The sequence below is a fragment of the Chiloscyllium plagiosum genome, chromosome 33 (assembly GCF_004010195.1).
Source record: "Chiloscyllium plagiosum isolate BGI_BamShark_2017 chromosome 33, ASM401019v2, whole genome shotgun sequence".
NCBI lineage: Eukaryota > Metazoa > Chordata > Chondrichthyes > Orectolobiformes > Hemiscylliidae > Chiloscyllium > Chiloscyllium plagiosum.
The window spans coordinates 43,358,426-43,373,334 of record NC_057742.1 but is presented as its reverse complement, the minus strand read 5'-3'; the positions used below and the strand labels follow the sequence as shown (position 1 = coordinate 43,373,334).

Genomic DNA, 14,909 nt, shown 5'->3' with positions numbered 1-14,909 from the left:
AAAAAATCCAACAAGTTGGTTCACACAAGTTACTCTGAGCAAATCTATGATGGATTATTTTATCCAAAAAAATCATTTCCAATGTTATGAAGGCTCATCTGTCTTCTGTGCAATGTTCTGAATTTTAAGTTGCATCTAACTGCAGATGAAGTTGGTGATCTGTTTACAAGTACGGTGTGGACCTTGTTAATTTATGTTGCTGACTTTAGTTGAGTAAAGGGATGTTGTCTCAGGTATTGTTTGGGACCATCAATCAGACTATTAATTTTCATATCACTAGACAGAGTGTTGGGTGGAGTTTATTGATCTGTGATATCGTTGAAATGAAACCTTGGAACATTTCCGGTATAAATCATGTGAATCAAGGCCTCTGAATTAGAGAAAGTAGGAAAGATGGATTTAGAGTATTAGAAAGTTTTCATGACAGTGAAACAGTCAAACAGTCAGGGCAGGTAAGGACAAAGCAGAGAACAAGGTAGGACTGTTAAATTAAACTGCATTTATTTAAATGCAGGAGGCCTAATAGGGAAGGCAGATGAACTCTGGGCATGATTAGGAACATGGGACTGGGATATCATAGCAATTACAGAAACATGGCTCAGGAATGGACAGGATTGGCAGCTTAATGTTCCAGGATAGAAATGCTACAGGAAGGATAGAAAAGGAGACAAGAGAGGAGGGGGAGTGACGTTTTTGATAAGGGATAGCATTAAAGCTGTATTGAGGGAGGGTATTCCCGGAATTACATCCAGGGAAGTTATTTGGGTGGAACTGAGAAATAAGAAAGGGATGATCACCTTATTGGGATTGTACTATAGCCCCCTAATAGTCAGAGGGAAATTGAGGAACAAATGTGTAAGGAGATCTCAGCTATCTGTAACAATAATAGGGTGGTTATGGTCGGGGATTTTAACTTTCGAAACATAGACTGGGACTGCTATAGTGTTAAGGGTTTAGATGGAGAAGAATTTGTTAAGTGTGTACAAGGCAATTTTCTGATTCAGTACGTGGATGTACCTACTAGAAAAGGTGCAAAACTTGACCTACTTTTGAGAAATAAGGCAGGGCAGGTGACTGAGGTGTCAGCAGGGGAGTGCTTTGGGGTCAGCGACCTCACCGACTATTAGATTTAAAATAGTGATGTAAAAAGATAGACCAGATCTAAAAGTTGAAGTTCTAAATTGGAGAAAGGCCAATTTTGGCAGTATTGGGCAAGAACTTTCAAAAGCTGATTGGAGCAGATTTTCGCAGGTTAAGGGACGGCTGGAAAATGGAAAGCCTTCAGTAATGAGATAAGGAGAATCCAGAGAAAGTATATTCCTGTTAGGGTGAAAGAGAAGGCAGGTAGGTATAGGGAATGCTGGATGACTAAAGAAATTGAGGGCTTGGTTAAGAAAAAGAAAGAAGCATTGGTCAGGTATAGACAGGATAGATCGAGTGAATCCTTAGAAGAGAATAAAGGCAGTAAGAGTATATTTAACAGGGAAATCAGGAGGGCAAAAAGGGGACATGAGGTATGAGATAGCTTTGGAAAATAGAATTAAGGACAATCCAAAGGATTTTTACAAATACATTAAGTACAAATGGATAACTAGGGAGAGAATAGGGCCCTTCAAAGATCAGCAAGGTAGCCTTTGTGTGGAGCCGCAGGAGATGAGGGAGAAACTAAACGTGTATTTTGCATCAGCGTTTACTGTGGAAGAGGACATGGAAGATATAGAATGTAGGGAAATAGATGGTGACATCTTGAAAAATGTCCATATTATAGAGGAAAAAGTTATGGATGTCTTGAAATGCAAGCAGGTGGATAAATCCCCAGGACCTGATCAGGACCTGATACTCTAGAATTCCGTGGGAAGCTAGGAAAGTGATTGCTGGGCCTCTTGCTTCGATATTTGTATCATCGATTGTCACAGGTGAGCTGCCGGAAGACTGGAGGTTGGCTAACATGGTGCCATTGTTTAAGAAGGGTGGTAAGGACAAGCCAGGGAACTATAAACCAGTGAGACTGACATCAGTGGTGGGCAAGTTGTTGGAGGGAATCCTGAGAGACGGGATGTACATATATTTGGAAAGGCAAGGACTGATTAGGGATAGTCAACATAGCTTTGTATGTGGGAAATCCTGTCTCACAAACTTGATTGAGGCGTTTGAAGAAGTAACAAAGAGGATTTGATAAGGGCAGAATGGTAGATGTGATCTATATAGACTTCAGTAAGGCGTTCAACAAGGTTCCCCATGGGAGACTGATTAGCAAGGTTAAATCTCACGGAATACAGGGAGAACTAGCCATTTGGATACAGAACTGGCTCAACGGTGGAAGATAGAGGGTGGTGGTGGAGGATTGTTTTACAGACTGGAGGCCTGTGACCAGTGGATTGACACAAGGATCGGTTCTGGGTCGTCTACTTTTTGACATTTATATACATGATTTGGATGCAAGCATAAGAGGTATAGTTAGTAACTTTTCAGAAGACACCAAAATTGAAAGTGTAGTGGACAGTGAAGAAGGTTACCTCAGATTACAACCGGATCTTGATCAGATAGGCCAATGGGCTGAGAAGTGGCAGATGGAGTTCAATTCAGATAAATGCGAGGTGCTGCATTTTGGGAAAGCAAATCAGAGGAGGACTTACACACTTAATGGTAAGGTCCTAGGGAGTGTTGCTGAAAAAAGAGACCTTGGAGTGCAGGTTCATAGCTCCTTGAAAGTGGAGTCGAGGGTAGATAGGATAGTGAAGAAGACATTTGGTGCACTTTCAGTTATTGGTCAGAGTATTGAGTACAGGAGTTGGGAGGTCGTGTTGCAGCTGTACAGGACATTGGTTAGGCCACTGTTGAAACATTGCATGCAATTCTGGTCTCCTTCCTATCGAAAAGGTGTTGTGAAACTTGAAAGGGTTCAGAAGAAATTTACAAGGATGTTGCCAGGGTTGGAGGATTTGAGCTATAGGGAGAGGCTGAACAGGCTGGGGCTGTTTTCCCTGGAGTGTCGGCAGCTGAGGGGTTACCTTATAGATGGTTACAAAATCATGAGGGGCATTGATAGGATAAATAAACAAAGTCTTTTCCCTAGGCTGGGGGAGTCCAGAACTCGAGGGCATAGATTTAGGGTGAGAGGGGAAAGATATAAAAGAGACCTAAGGAGCAGAGGGTGGTACATGTATGGAATGAGCTGCCAGAGGAAGTCGTGGAGGTTGGTACAATTGCAACATTTAAAAAGGCATTTGGATGGTTTCATGAATAGGAAGGGTTGGAGACATATGAGCTGGGTGCTGGCAGTTGGGAATAGATTGGGTTGGGATATCTGGTTTGCATGGATGGGTTGGAGCGAAAAGTCTGTTTCCATGCTGTACATCTCTATGACTCTATGACAGAGAGAGATCACTTCACCCATGGGACCTGTGCCACTTGAAAACAGAGCCAGAGTGTGATAACGGCATCAGTTGGTGCAGCCTAAGGAGCTTAATGGCCAGTTTCTATACTTTGTTTCTCGAGTCATTGTAACTATCCTTGACTTAATATCAAAGTAAACCGACATGAAAATTAATGCACACATGTTTCCCAGAAATGCCAACAGAAACATCCCTTCATTCAGACAACATCAGTAACAGGAATTACGAAAGTTAGAAAAAAAACATCTTTTGACAGATTATTGACAACATGGTTTTCACAAAGAGCAATGTACAAGGTGAGCCGGGCGGGTGTTCCCTGTTCCCTGTTCCCTGATGTCTAATTGCATTTGTGAGCTAGAGGTCCACCCGCAAAGCATATCCAGGAGATTAATGTAGGTATTTCAGTAGATACTGGTGACACAGCATTCTCCCATAAATCAGCAATGATATCTACATCTATTTTTATGGTGATGTTTGAAACAAAATAAAATTGAACAATATGGCTGGGATAACTTCCTTTCAATTCTTTGAAATAGTATCAAGGGATGCTCTGTGTGGACCTGGGGTGGCGGAAAGATCTTTAGTTTAACAACACAGGAGAATGTGAGGGAACAGAGTCACCTTTTGTAAATCCAGATCGACTGGAACTTTTTTCACTGGAGCGTAACAGTTTGAGGGGTGAAAGTGAGAGGAGAAAAAAATTGGAAAAGATATTAGGGGCAACTTTTTAGACAGAGAATAGTTTGTGTGTGGAATGAGTTGGATATGGGTACTGCTACAACTTCTAAAAGTTATTTGGATAAGTACATGAATATACATGTTTGGAAGGATATGGGCCAAGAGCACACAGGTGGGATTAGTTTAGTTTGGGTTTTTGGCTGGCAGAGACTGTTGGACCAAAGGGTCTGTTTCCATGCTGTGTCACTCCATGACAATGATGATTTATCAATTTTTCTTAATATTATACAGTGCTGTAATGATCCTCCAGTGAACTGTTGATGCTTAGATCATGTCTGAGACTCTGCAAATATTTCCATGAATGAGAGGAGGGATTGTTCTCCAAGTTACACAACTGAAAAATAAAATTTTCTCCAGCATTGTTGCTGAGTAGATTTCTTTACGCACAGGTAGTGGTTATAGTTTGCAGCTGGTTTTCCAGATAATGGTCAACAGTGAGACAAAATATTTTTGATCTACTGCAGAAACACCAGATGCTTCCAGTAAATGAAGCTGGGAACTCGAGGACCATTTCAGCAATCAGCTTAATCTCTGCCAACTACTGTATGTGGCAGATCAAAGGGAAAATGTATCAACAAAAATAAAATCTAACCAAACAAACTATACTTTCCCATACCATATTGAAGAGTGACCATTTGCTAAAATCATTTACATTCAGTGCTCTACACTTGAGTTTAATTTTATGAACAACTTTATAATCCTCTAGATGTTAAAAATACTTTATTTGTTTCATACTATAGTGATTTTCAACAGAGGATTACAGAGGACACATAGAACAGAAACAGACCATTTGGTACAACCAGTCCAAGCCAATGCTTATGTTCCCCTGGAGCTGATTTGCATCTTCCCTCATCTAAATTGCCCTTTGCAATTCTCTATTCCCATCCCTTCCATGTGCTCGCCGAGTTTCTTTGAAATACATCTAAACTATTTATGTCACATATTCCCTGTTCTCGTCATTCTCTCAGTGAAGAGGTTTCTTCTGAATTCTCTTTTGTATTTCTTGTTTTTTTTCATTGACAAACACTAGTTGTGCTCTACCCCACAGAGGAATTTTTTTTGTACCCGCTCTAATTTTAGAGCCATAAGGCTTCTTTTCGTTTCAAGACAGAAGTGAACAACAACAATTCTTTCTTGATATAAACATCCATAAATTTGTGTATCAACATGATAAATATTCTCTTCACCCTCTGTAGTACGTCTGTATCCATTCTGTAACATGGCAACTGGAACTGCACGTAATGCTCTTAATTATAGTCTAATCAAATTTTTATAGGGACTTTGCAAGACATCCCTACTTTTAAATCAGTCCATTTAGAGATAAAGCTGAGGGCTTAGTTTGCATTTTTATGGCCTTCGTAACCTTTTGTGTTTTTTTTAGTGACTGATGTAATTTTATGAGATCCCTTTGTTTGTTTCCCGCACTTAGACGTGCACCTTTCAATAGTATCCTGCATCACCTTACATTTATCTGTGTTTAACTTCATTTGTCAATTATTTGACCATCCTGTAAATTTATTAATGCCATTTTGTAACTTCTTGCAGTCCTCAGAGTCGACTGTTGTGCACATTCCCTTTCTAATTTGATGTCATTGATTTGTTAAATGTTTAATAATTAGAGAGAGTATTTAATTTGCAGTTCTACTTTATTTTATTTAGAATTTTTGTTTAGGTACATAGGGAGATGCAGTAATCCATATGGTAGCTACAATAACTAAATGTAGAATGACGGATAGCTGAAAATTATCAAAGACACAGCACTAATTAATCAGCTCTGTGAACTGCAAGGACAAAACAGGAAATTAATTTTTACACGAATCTTACTGATAGATTATTCGTAGCACAATGATTTTTACCCATTTCTTGTTTGTTGCAGTTTATTTCTCCAAGTTTTCGGTGCACCTGGTATCAAATTGAAAATACATCCAGTAAGAGGCACTCCTAACCACATCCACAAACACTAAAGGAAAAATATTCACCCCAAGTGGTAGAAAAAAATACATTAAGGGACACGTGCACAAAAACTTATTCCTAAAGTCCACAGATCCTACAAACAAAAACATGAAGCAATGTTCTTAGTGTGGATGTAATATATGTTCATGATTTGCCAAGTAGTTGGTCACCAATAAGTGAAAATGAAAATTACATTTGAACTCTCATCCAGTATATGTTACAATTTTCAACTAAACTGCTATCACAGCCCATATTTAAAATATAATAACAGAATTAAAATGACCGTTCCAATAAAAAAGTCCTCAAATGATAAACAATGATAATATTCTTCATTTTTTTTTAATTCATAATGTTCTGACATGGATAATAAAGAAAGAATATGTGCAGTTAGTGTTAGCAAGTTCTTGCTCAGATTCAATAATGCAAGGATAGAGACAGATAGAGAGTCACATTTGAGAAACACCTGACTGCTAAAAGAAGATCTAATGGTCTCTGCTTACATTATTTTGATGCCGATAGATTAGACTGGATCAATAAACAATCTAACTACGTTCTCTCGGTTTTATATTCGTAGATTCAATAGGTCACACTTGAAGACTATAAAAATGAAAATGGCAACATCTGGACAACTGCTTCCACATTAATCATTCTATTCTGCCTGAGTATTATCTGCAGTGCTGCCACCACTCTGGGTGAGAGTGTGGCCCACTAATGTAAATGCATCTTTCTCTTGGTATGTCTTATGGGAACACTCCAGAGGCAGAATGATAAGAGAGCATTTCCTCTTATGCACAAAGGGTCATGACCTCAGATCAAGTAATGATAAAAACCGCAAGCTTTGTTCCACTAGAAGTCTAAAAAAGACAGGCAATGGAGTTTGAAAGCTTGCTCTACTCTATTTAAACTAAAAGTACTCCAAATGTTGGGATAGCCTGGGTTAGTAGTACATAAATCGCCAGCTGAAATGCCCAACTAAACATTCATCAGCCAAAAATGTCAGTGTTCAGACAAATATGCAGACACAACACGTGACACAAACCAAGGATGGATTCGCTGAACTGGAGTTTTTATCACACTTAAGTGTCAAGGAGCACAAATCTTGGGATCTATTTGACACACCACACCTTGTCAAATCATAGAACATAGAAAAGTACAGCACAGAACAGGCCTTTTGGCCCACAATGTTGTGCCGAGGATTAATCCTAATGTAAAATAAAATAACAACCTAGGCATCCCTCAACTCACTGCTATCCATGTGCATGTCCGGCAGTCGCTTAAGTGTCCCTAATGACTCTGCTTCCACCACCACCGCTGGCAATGCATTCTATGCATTCACAACTCTCTGAGTAAAAGAACTTCCTCTGACGTCCCCTCTATACCTTTCTCCTAATATCTTAAAACTATGTCCCCTCGTACTAGTCAATCCTGCCCTGGGGAAAAGTCTCTGACTATTGACTCTATCCATTCCTCTCATTATCTTATACACCTTGATCAGGTCACCTCTCTTCCTCCTTCTCTTCAGAGAGAAACGTCCGAGCTTATTCAACGTCTCTTTATAATGCAAGCCCTCCAGTCCAGGCAGCATCCTGGTAAACCTTCTTTGCACGCTCTCTAAAGCCTCTGTATCTTTCCTATAGTAGGGCGACCAGAACTGGGCACAATATTCCAGGTGTGGTCTCACCAAGGACTTGTAGAGCTGTAGCAAAACCTCACAGCTCTTAAACTCGATCCCCATGTTAATGAAAGCCAAAACACCATATGCTTTCTTAACAAAACTATTCACTATGTATTTGCATACCAAGATCCCTCTGTTCCTCCACACTGCCAAGAATCCTGTTTTTAATCCTATATTCAGTATTTGACTTTGACTTTCCAAAATGCATCACTTCTCATTTATCCAGGTTGAACTCCACCTGCCATTTTTCAGCCCAGCTCTGCATCCTGTCTATGTTGTGCTGCAATAGCCCTCGATACTATCGAAAGTACCTCCAACCTTGTGTCATAATCCCAGGGAATGAGACTGAGATATATACGATACAGGGATATTACTGAACAGCAGCCCTCAAAAACTATAAATCATAGGTCGATGTCAATCAGGCAAGGCAGAGATCAGAAGGACTGGAAATATTCACCCATTGGGATCTATATGGTGCAAGACAGAATTCAGCAACTAATCACAGCAACTGTTCACATATTCTGGAACCTATCTGATCTAGACTCTCTGAAGCCTTCTCCAATAGTTATAATTTTATTTAATCTGGGCACTACATATGGAATATGAATCCCTTATGCAAACAATTGTAGGTTTTTCAAATAATCCATCAATTTAGATTTGCCTTGGCCAAATTTGATATCTTGGTCAGCCTAGAACACTCAATGGAGGGTAAGTATTCAAGGCCTGATAAGAACTCAGTGCCTCAGAACATTATGAATTATATTGTCTTTTTTTTTAAATTGAAGAATATTATCATTGTTTATCATTTGAGGACTTTTTTATTGGAACAGTTATTTTAATTCTGTTATTATATTTTAAATATGGGCTGTGACAGCAGTTTAGTTGAAAATTGTAGCGTGTACTGGATGAGAGTTCAAATGTGATTTTCATTTTCACTTATTGGTGACCAACTACTTGGCAAATCATGAACATAACTTACATCCACAGTAAGAACATTGCTTCATGTTTTTGTTTGTAGGATCTGTGGATTTTAGGAATAAGTTTTTGTGCACATGTCCCTTAATTTATTTTTTTCTACCACTTGTGGTGAATATTTTTCCTTTAGTGTTTGTGGATGTGGTTAAGAGTGCTTCTTACTTCACACTTGCCCATGTTGGAGTTTTAGCATGAATTATCATACTCATGTTCCTTTAATGCTGGTGTGCTCATTGACGTGTTTGTGCACCTAAATTTTATGCATTTCATAATGTGTAAGCATTGTCATGCTAATATGCTACTTTGTTGATGACTATGCTTATCTTTAATGTTTTGTGAATATTTACTTTTCATTAGTGCCATCTAAAATATGTCTTCATGTATCTATTTCAGATCCTACCTACATTAGGTTATTTTCATGCTTATGCTCAACAAAGTTTAGCATGCAACACCATGTTTTGAAGGATGTTTGTATTCATGTGATGATGTCTGCTTGTATGGCAATTTATCCAAAACCATCTCCTGATGTGTTTTTTCTGTTATTGTGTGTGGATGGTTGCTGACACTTGTGCCATTTTCCTTGTTTATTTCATGCCCTGAGACCGAATTTGTGTGTAGTGTGACCATGTATACGTGCTGATCAATGCATTTTAAAAATAAATAATTAAGCGGCCTCTTCCATCATATGTTATTATGAAATTGGGAAAATAATGAGATTAATGTTTATCTCTGTGCTCACATATATCTCTGTGAGTCTACACATGGGGGACATTTTTCGGATGTTATATCGGAGTGTTTATGCATGCATATCTGTAAGCATTACGCTGTATGAATGTATATGTACTCGTGTCCATTTCTGTGTTAACATGTGTCTATGTTTTTTTCATGGTTATGTGTGGATATTCCTGTTAATTTGTGCATGTGCCTTTCTTTCAGTGTATATGCATTTTTGTAAGTGCTTAGATGAATGTCCAAATAAAAATTTTCATGTGTGGCTCTGAACGTGGTTGTGTGTTTGCACATTTGTTTGCATGCATAAGTATGTGCCTTCAGATGAGAGTCTGTATATGTGTCTTTAGTCTGTATTTGTGAGCATCTCTCTGTATCAGTGTGTATTTCTACTCTCATACCAAATTGTAATTTTTATTGTTGTTATAATTTTAATGGATTGCCAACAATTAGATCTCACCCTGATGGTGTGGAGAAAATTTCTCATTGCCATGGAGAGGTAAGTGCTTTGTGAAGGACTCTTTTGTTGCAGTGATAGAATTGCTGTCTCTGAGACAAGAGGTCTGAGTTCAAATCCCACTGCTCCAGAGATGTATAATGCCATTTCTTAATATGCTGATTAGAAGATGTCTGCTCGTGTTCTGTACGTGAATCAAAATGATGTCAGGTATTCGAATACGAGAATTTATCCCATGTGCTCCAGAAAACTGAGACAAAACTCTGGAATACAAGCTGGGATGGTGTCAACATTAGTTTTTTGGATTAAGGGGAGTCGATGTTAACAAATGCTTAACACATCCTAGCGTGTTCAGCATGCTTCAAAGGTATTATTTTGCATGGAAATTTTAAATCTTCGGACAGTAAGCAAGAAGCTGACTGTTCCTGTTAGCAACTAGGTTACATTACAGAGGATGTCTACTGTGAAAACTCTGCACAGAGATTAAAGTACAGACTGTTAATTATTCTCCTCTCCTCCTCCATCTGCTCAACAACAACTTTTCTGTGCATTCTCTTTGGTGTAAAAGTGAAGATATTTTCTGTCAACTAATGCACTGGTGCAAAATTCCTGGCAGTTCCCCAGAAACAAAGGTTAACTTCAAGTTCTTCTGCATTCTTTGCGATTGGTATGTCCCAATCAAAACAAATTGTAAAAGTCTCTTAAGTATATATTCCCAATTGATGCGATGTGGCAGTTTGAGTTGACATTGTTTTTGTAAGAGTAGGCAATCAGGGAATCAGGAAAACCAAGTTCAAAATTTGTGGTCTTCATTTGCCATAAAATGGACATTGTCAGATTTCATCTCAGAACAAAGAACAAGGAAAATTTACAGCCCAGAAACAGGCCCTTCGGCCCTCCAAGCCTGGGCCAATCCAAACGTACTGTCTAAACCTGTCAGTCAATTCCTATGCATCTGTATCCCTCTGCTCCCCACCTACTCATGCATCTGTCCAGACTCATCTTAAATGAATCTACCGTGCCTGCCTCTACCACCTCTGCTGGCAACGCGTTCCAAACGCCCACCATCCTCTGTGTGAAGTACTTGCCACATGTATCCCCCTTAAACTTTCCACCTCTCACTTTGAAAGCATGACCTCTTGTTATCCCAGAGAGATTTAAGACAGATAAGGTACTTTGCAGAATCCTGTAATGAGTGAGCTTTACTCTGTCTCTGACCAAGGGTGTTATGAGAAGGGAACATTACTTGCACAAGACACGAGTCCTAGACCCGTCAATAATCAAGGCAAGAGTGAGGACTGCAGTTGCTGGAGATCAGAGTCTAGATTAGAATGGTGCTGGAAAAGCATAGCAGGTAAGGCAGCATCCGAGGAATTGGACTGTACAGATGGAATATAAGTAAAAGTGGGAAACACAATTAATCAAACAGTCGTATACTTAATTCACAATTGGAGGAAAAAAATAACTTTATTACTTTTGTTTAATTATTAGTTTCAACTTTGAGATTTTTATTGACATGGATTAACAGTGTCCAAGTGAAATGTTCACAAAACTTGGTTTACCGCTGGGTTTATCAACTGTTCTGTTGATGATCTTCAATGGAATCGCTTCATGTCCCACCACACAGGAGTAAGAAGCACCACTGGCCCACTCCTCCGCTGTAATGGATAACAGGCTGTAGATGAAGAAGGAGCTGTTGTCGCTCCGCCATCACCTTGGTGTTCTTGTAGTTACTGCGATTCACCGGCTTGTCATTGTTTGTCCATTTGATGAAGATCTCTCGGGGGGAGAAACCTCTCACTAAACAGGTGAGGAAGAGAAACCTTTGAGCAGAGATTTCTTCTGTTGGTGGCAGGAGGACAGACACTGATAGCTCCAGCGGATTAATCACTGCAGAATATTTGAGAAAAATATCAATCAACGATAAAAATACAGAATCAATTTCACTAAATATTAAAATATGTCATTTTTAATTTGGAATGTATTCACTTTCATTTTTTAAAGAAGCAGAATGGTACACATTCTATTCATTAAAAAAAGTCAAGAGCTTAATTTGAAAGTCGCCTCCATGTTTCCAGCCCACAACTAGGAAATTATGTCCATTTGTCATTGCTGATGTTTACGTCACAAACCAGGCCTCTTCCCACCTTATCTGACCTAATCAGAATAGAATATCCTTTGGTCTGTCTTTTCCTTAATCAGCTACTTAGCTATCCTGCTATCACACAAATCATTAATGCTACCAACGGTGTTTGTTCATTACCAATCAAAGCCTGCCATTGATGTTACTGGATCTAAATTACACATGGGATCCACTGTGTGCTTTACTCTCACCGCTCACTTTTCTTCTTGTGGATGGCGTCTCTCAGAAGTGTCGGTAGATTCTGATGGTTCACCACACATTCAAAATCAACACCACTCAGTCAGGCTTCAGTAGAAATATCTAATTTGCTGATCACGTTGTCAGGATTCTCTCCAGGCTGGTCAGCAATCCCTAATTTCAGAGGTTTATTTTCTTGTATCCAGGTGACATTGACTCCAAAAGGAAGATTGGACACAATGCAGGTTAACGTTACTGTCGCCTCCAGTAAGACCTGTTCTATGGGCGGTGGTATTATTGTAACTATGTAATCTGCCACTCGGTGACACCTCTGAAAGAAAATCAATGAAAAATGTGTCTTAAGGATCAGAACACACAGTCTTCCGGCTCTTTTCTCACAAGGTGAAGAAACCACCTTCAACAAGGCAACTTCCAACTAATGCTGAAACTATTTTACTATTGTTTCTATATTTTGGTTGTGAAAACATTGTGATTACCTGTAAGATACCCTGTGTAATTATTCCTAAAGACACTGGCTTTGTAACAAGTGAAACCTATGAAAAAAGTAAAATCGACAAAGGTATCATGATGTAACCCATGGAGTAACCTTTCTTTCAGAGTTCTTTCTTCACTTAAGACCATCTATTGATACTTGTTACAAGAGTAATCTGTATATAATGAGTTCATTTCCATGTTCATGGACCTTACGTGCAAATGCTGTTGGTTACACTGAGTGCCAAATCACATTCTAAATTTTGGATAAAATACAATAAATTACAATTATTCTCTTTGTCCTCATGCACTTGCAGAGGATATAAAGTGTTACGGGAACAGAGAACAGCCATGGAAATTCTCTTTAATATGTTTAATGTGATCAACAATACTTTGCATTGATTGTTGTGATATCGTTCCCTAAAATATGGCATTATTCCTCATGTGCCAAATTTGGAATAGATCTGAAAACAAGACACTGACTACAGAATTGGATAAAGTGGAGGACATCAATCACATCAAGTCTTTCCTTTCATTCAGTTAGTTCATGACTGGTCTGCACTTTTAGTTTAATACCAATCTGCAATATTTAATTTCTTCGTGGAGCAAAAAAAAAGGCAGAAGCATTTTAAATTAACGTACAAACTTGGTGGAAATTTGTGCTAATTTTATTCAGACCCCACGACTCAGTGTAGGAAAATCTTCATCCTGAAACCAGGCTGAAACATTTTCCTGCCACATCCACTAATTACATGGAGTGTTTTAACGAGGCTCAATTAGATCACATTTATCCCAGTTAATCAAATATGATACCCACTTGGTCTGTGGTCTGGTCCGATGAATGAAGCTAAAGAGCTCAGTACCAGATAAGGTCAATGTTATACAATGCCCAATGCCAACAGGTCATTCCTGAACTGGGAATGAAGTATTGAACTTAATTTTGATTTATTTTCAAGGGTCACTTCACATTTTTGCCATGTCATTTTGAGACCACTAGATGGTGAGATATAGGAACAGATTAAGGCTGTTCAGCCAATGGATTATGGCTAATATGTTTCTCAACCCCATTCTCATGCCTTCAAAAGGGAAGATAGCAATGTTGGATGGTATTCGTTTTAATGAATGAGTCTGATGAACAAGGTAGATGAGTTATCAGCATAAATGAGGAATTAGATTAGATTTCCTGCAGTTTGGAAACAGGCCCTTTAGCCCAACAAGTCCACACGGACCCTCCGAAGAGTAACCCACCCAGAACCATATCCCTCTAACTGATGTACCTAACACTATGGGCAATTTAGTATGGCCAATTCACCTGACCTGCACATCTTTGGATTGTGGGAGGAAACTGGACCACCCAGAGGAAACCCTCACAGACACAGGGAGAATGTGCAAACTCCACACAGACAGTTGCCCCAAGCTGGAATTGAACCTGGGACCCTGGTGCTGTGAGGCAGCAGTGCTAACCACTGAGCCACCATGAATTGGTGCAGTTGATATCACGGAGAGTTGTTGAGAGAGAGACATGAGTGGCTATTCAATATTACAGGTTATAGTGCCTTCAGGGGAGACAGGGAAAGATGCAAAGTATGTGTGTGTGTAAGCACGGGCGCAATGGGGGGGGGGGGGGGGGGCAGTGTTAGAGAATGTCGATTTTATCGCAATTCTGACAAGAGTATTTCCAGCTGTAAAGAGAAATGAATTCATGGATACCTCATCGAGTGAAGGCAAATGGACAGTACTTGAAAATCAAAATAAAGCAAACATAAGACAGATGTTAGGGGTAGGTTCTTTACTCAGCGAGTCGTGAGTTCATGGAATGCTCTGCCAGTAGCAGTGGTGGACTCTCCCTCATTATGGGCATTTAAGCGGGCATTGGATAGGCATATGGAGGATAGTGGGCTAGTGTAGGTTAGGTGGGCTTGGATCAGCGCAACATCGAGGGCCGAAGGGCCTGTACTGCGCTGTATTCTTCTATGTTCTATGTTCTATAACTGCTAGGAGAGTACTATAGACTTCACTGTAGGGTCAGAAGATCGAGAAATGCCGGAAGAAGACAGAGGGTAGTAGTTGATGGCAAAGGTTCATCTTGGAGTGCCGTCACTAGCGGTGTTCCGCAAGGATCTGTTTTGGGACCATTGCTGTTTGTCATTTTTATAAATGACCTGGAGGAGGGGT

At 39.5% G+C, this 14,909-nt stretch overlaps 1 pseudogene; it reads right to left on the bottom strand.

The window, feature by feature from the left end:
• Positions 1 to 11,430: 11,430 nt before the first annotated feature.
• Positions 11,431 to 14,909, bottom strand: part of LOC122539650 — a 17,547-nt pseudogene continuing 14,068 nt past the window's right edge.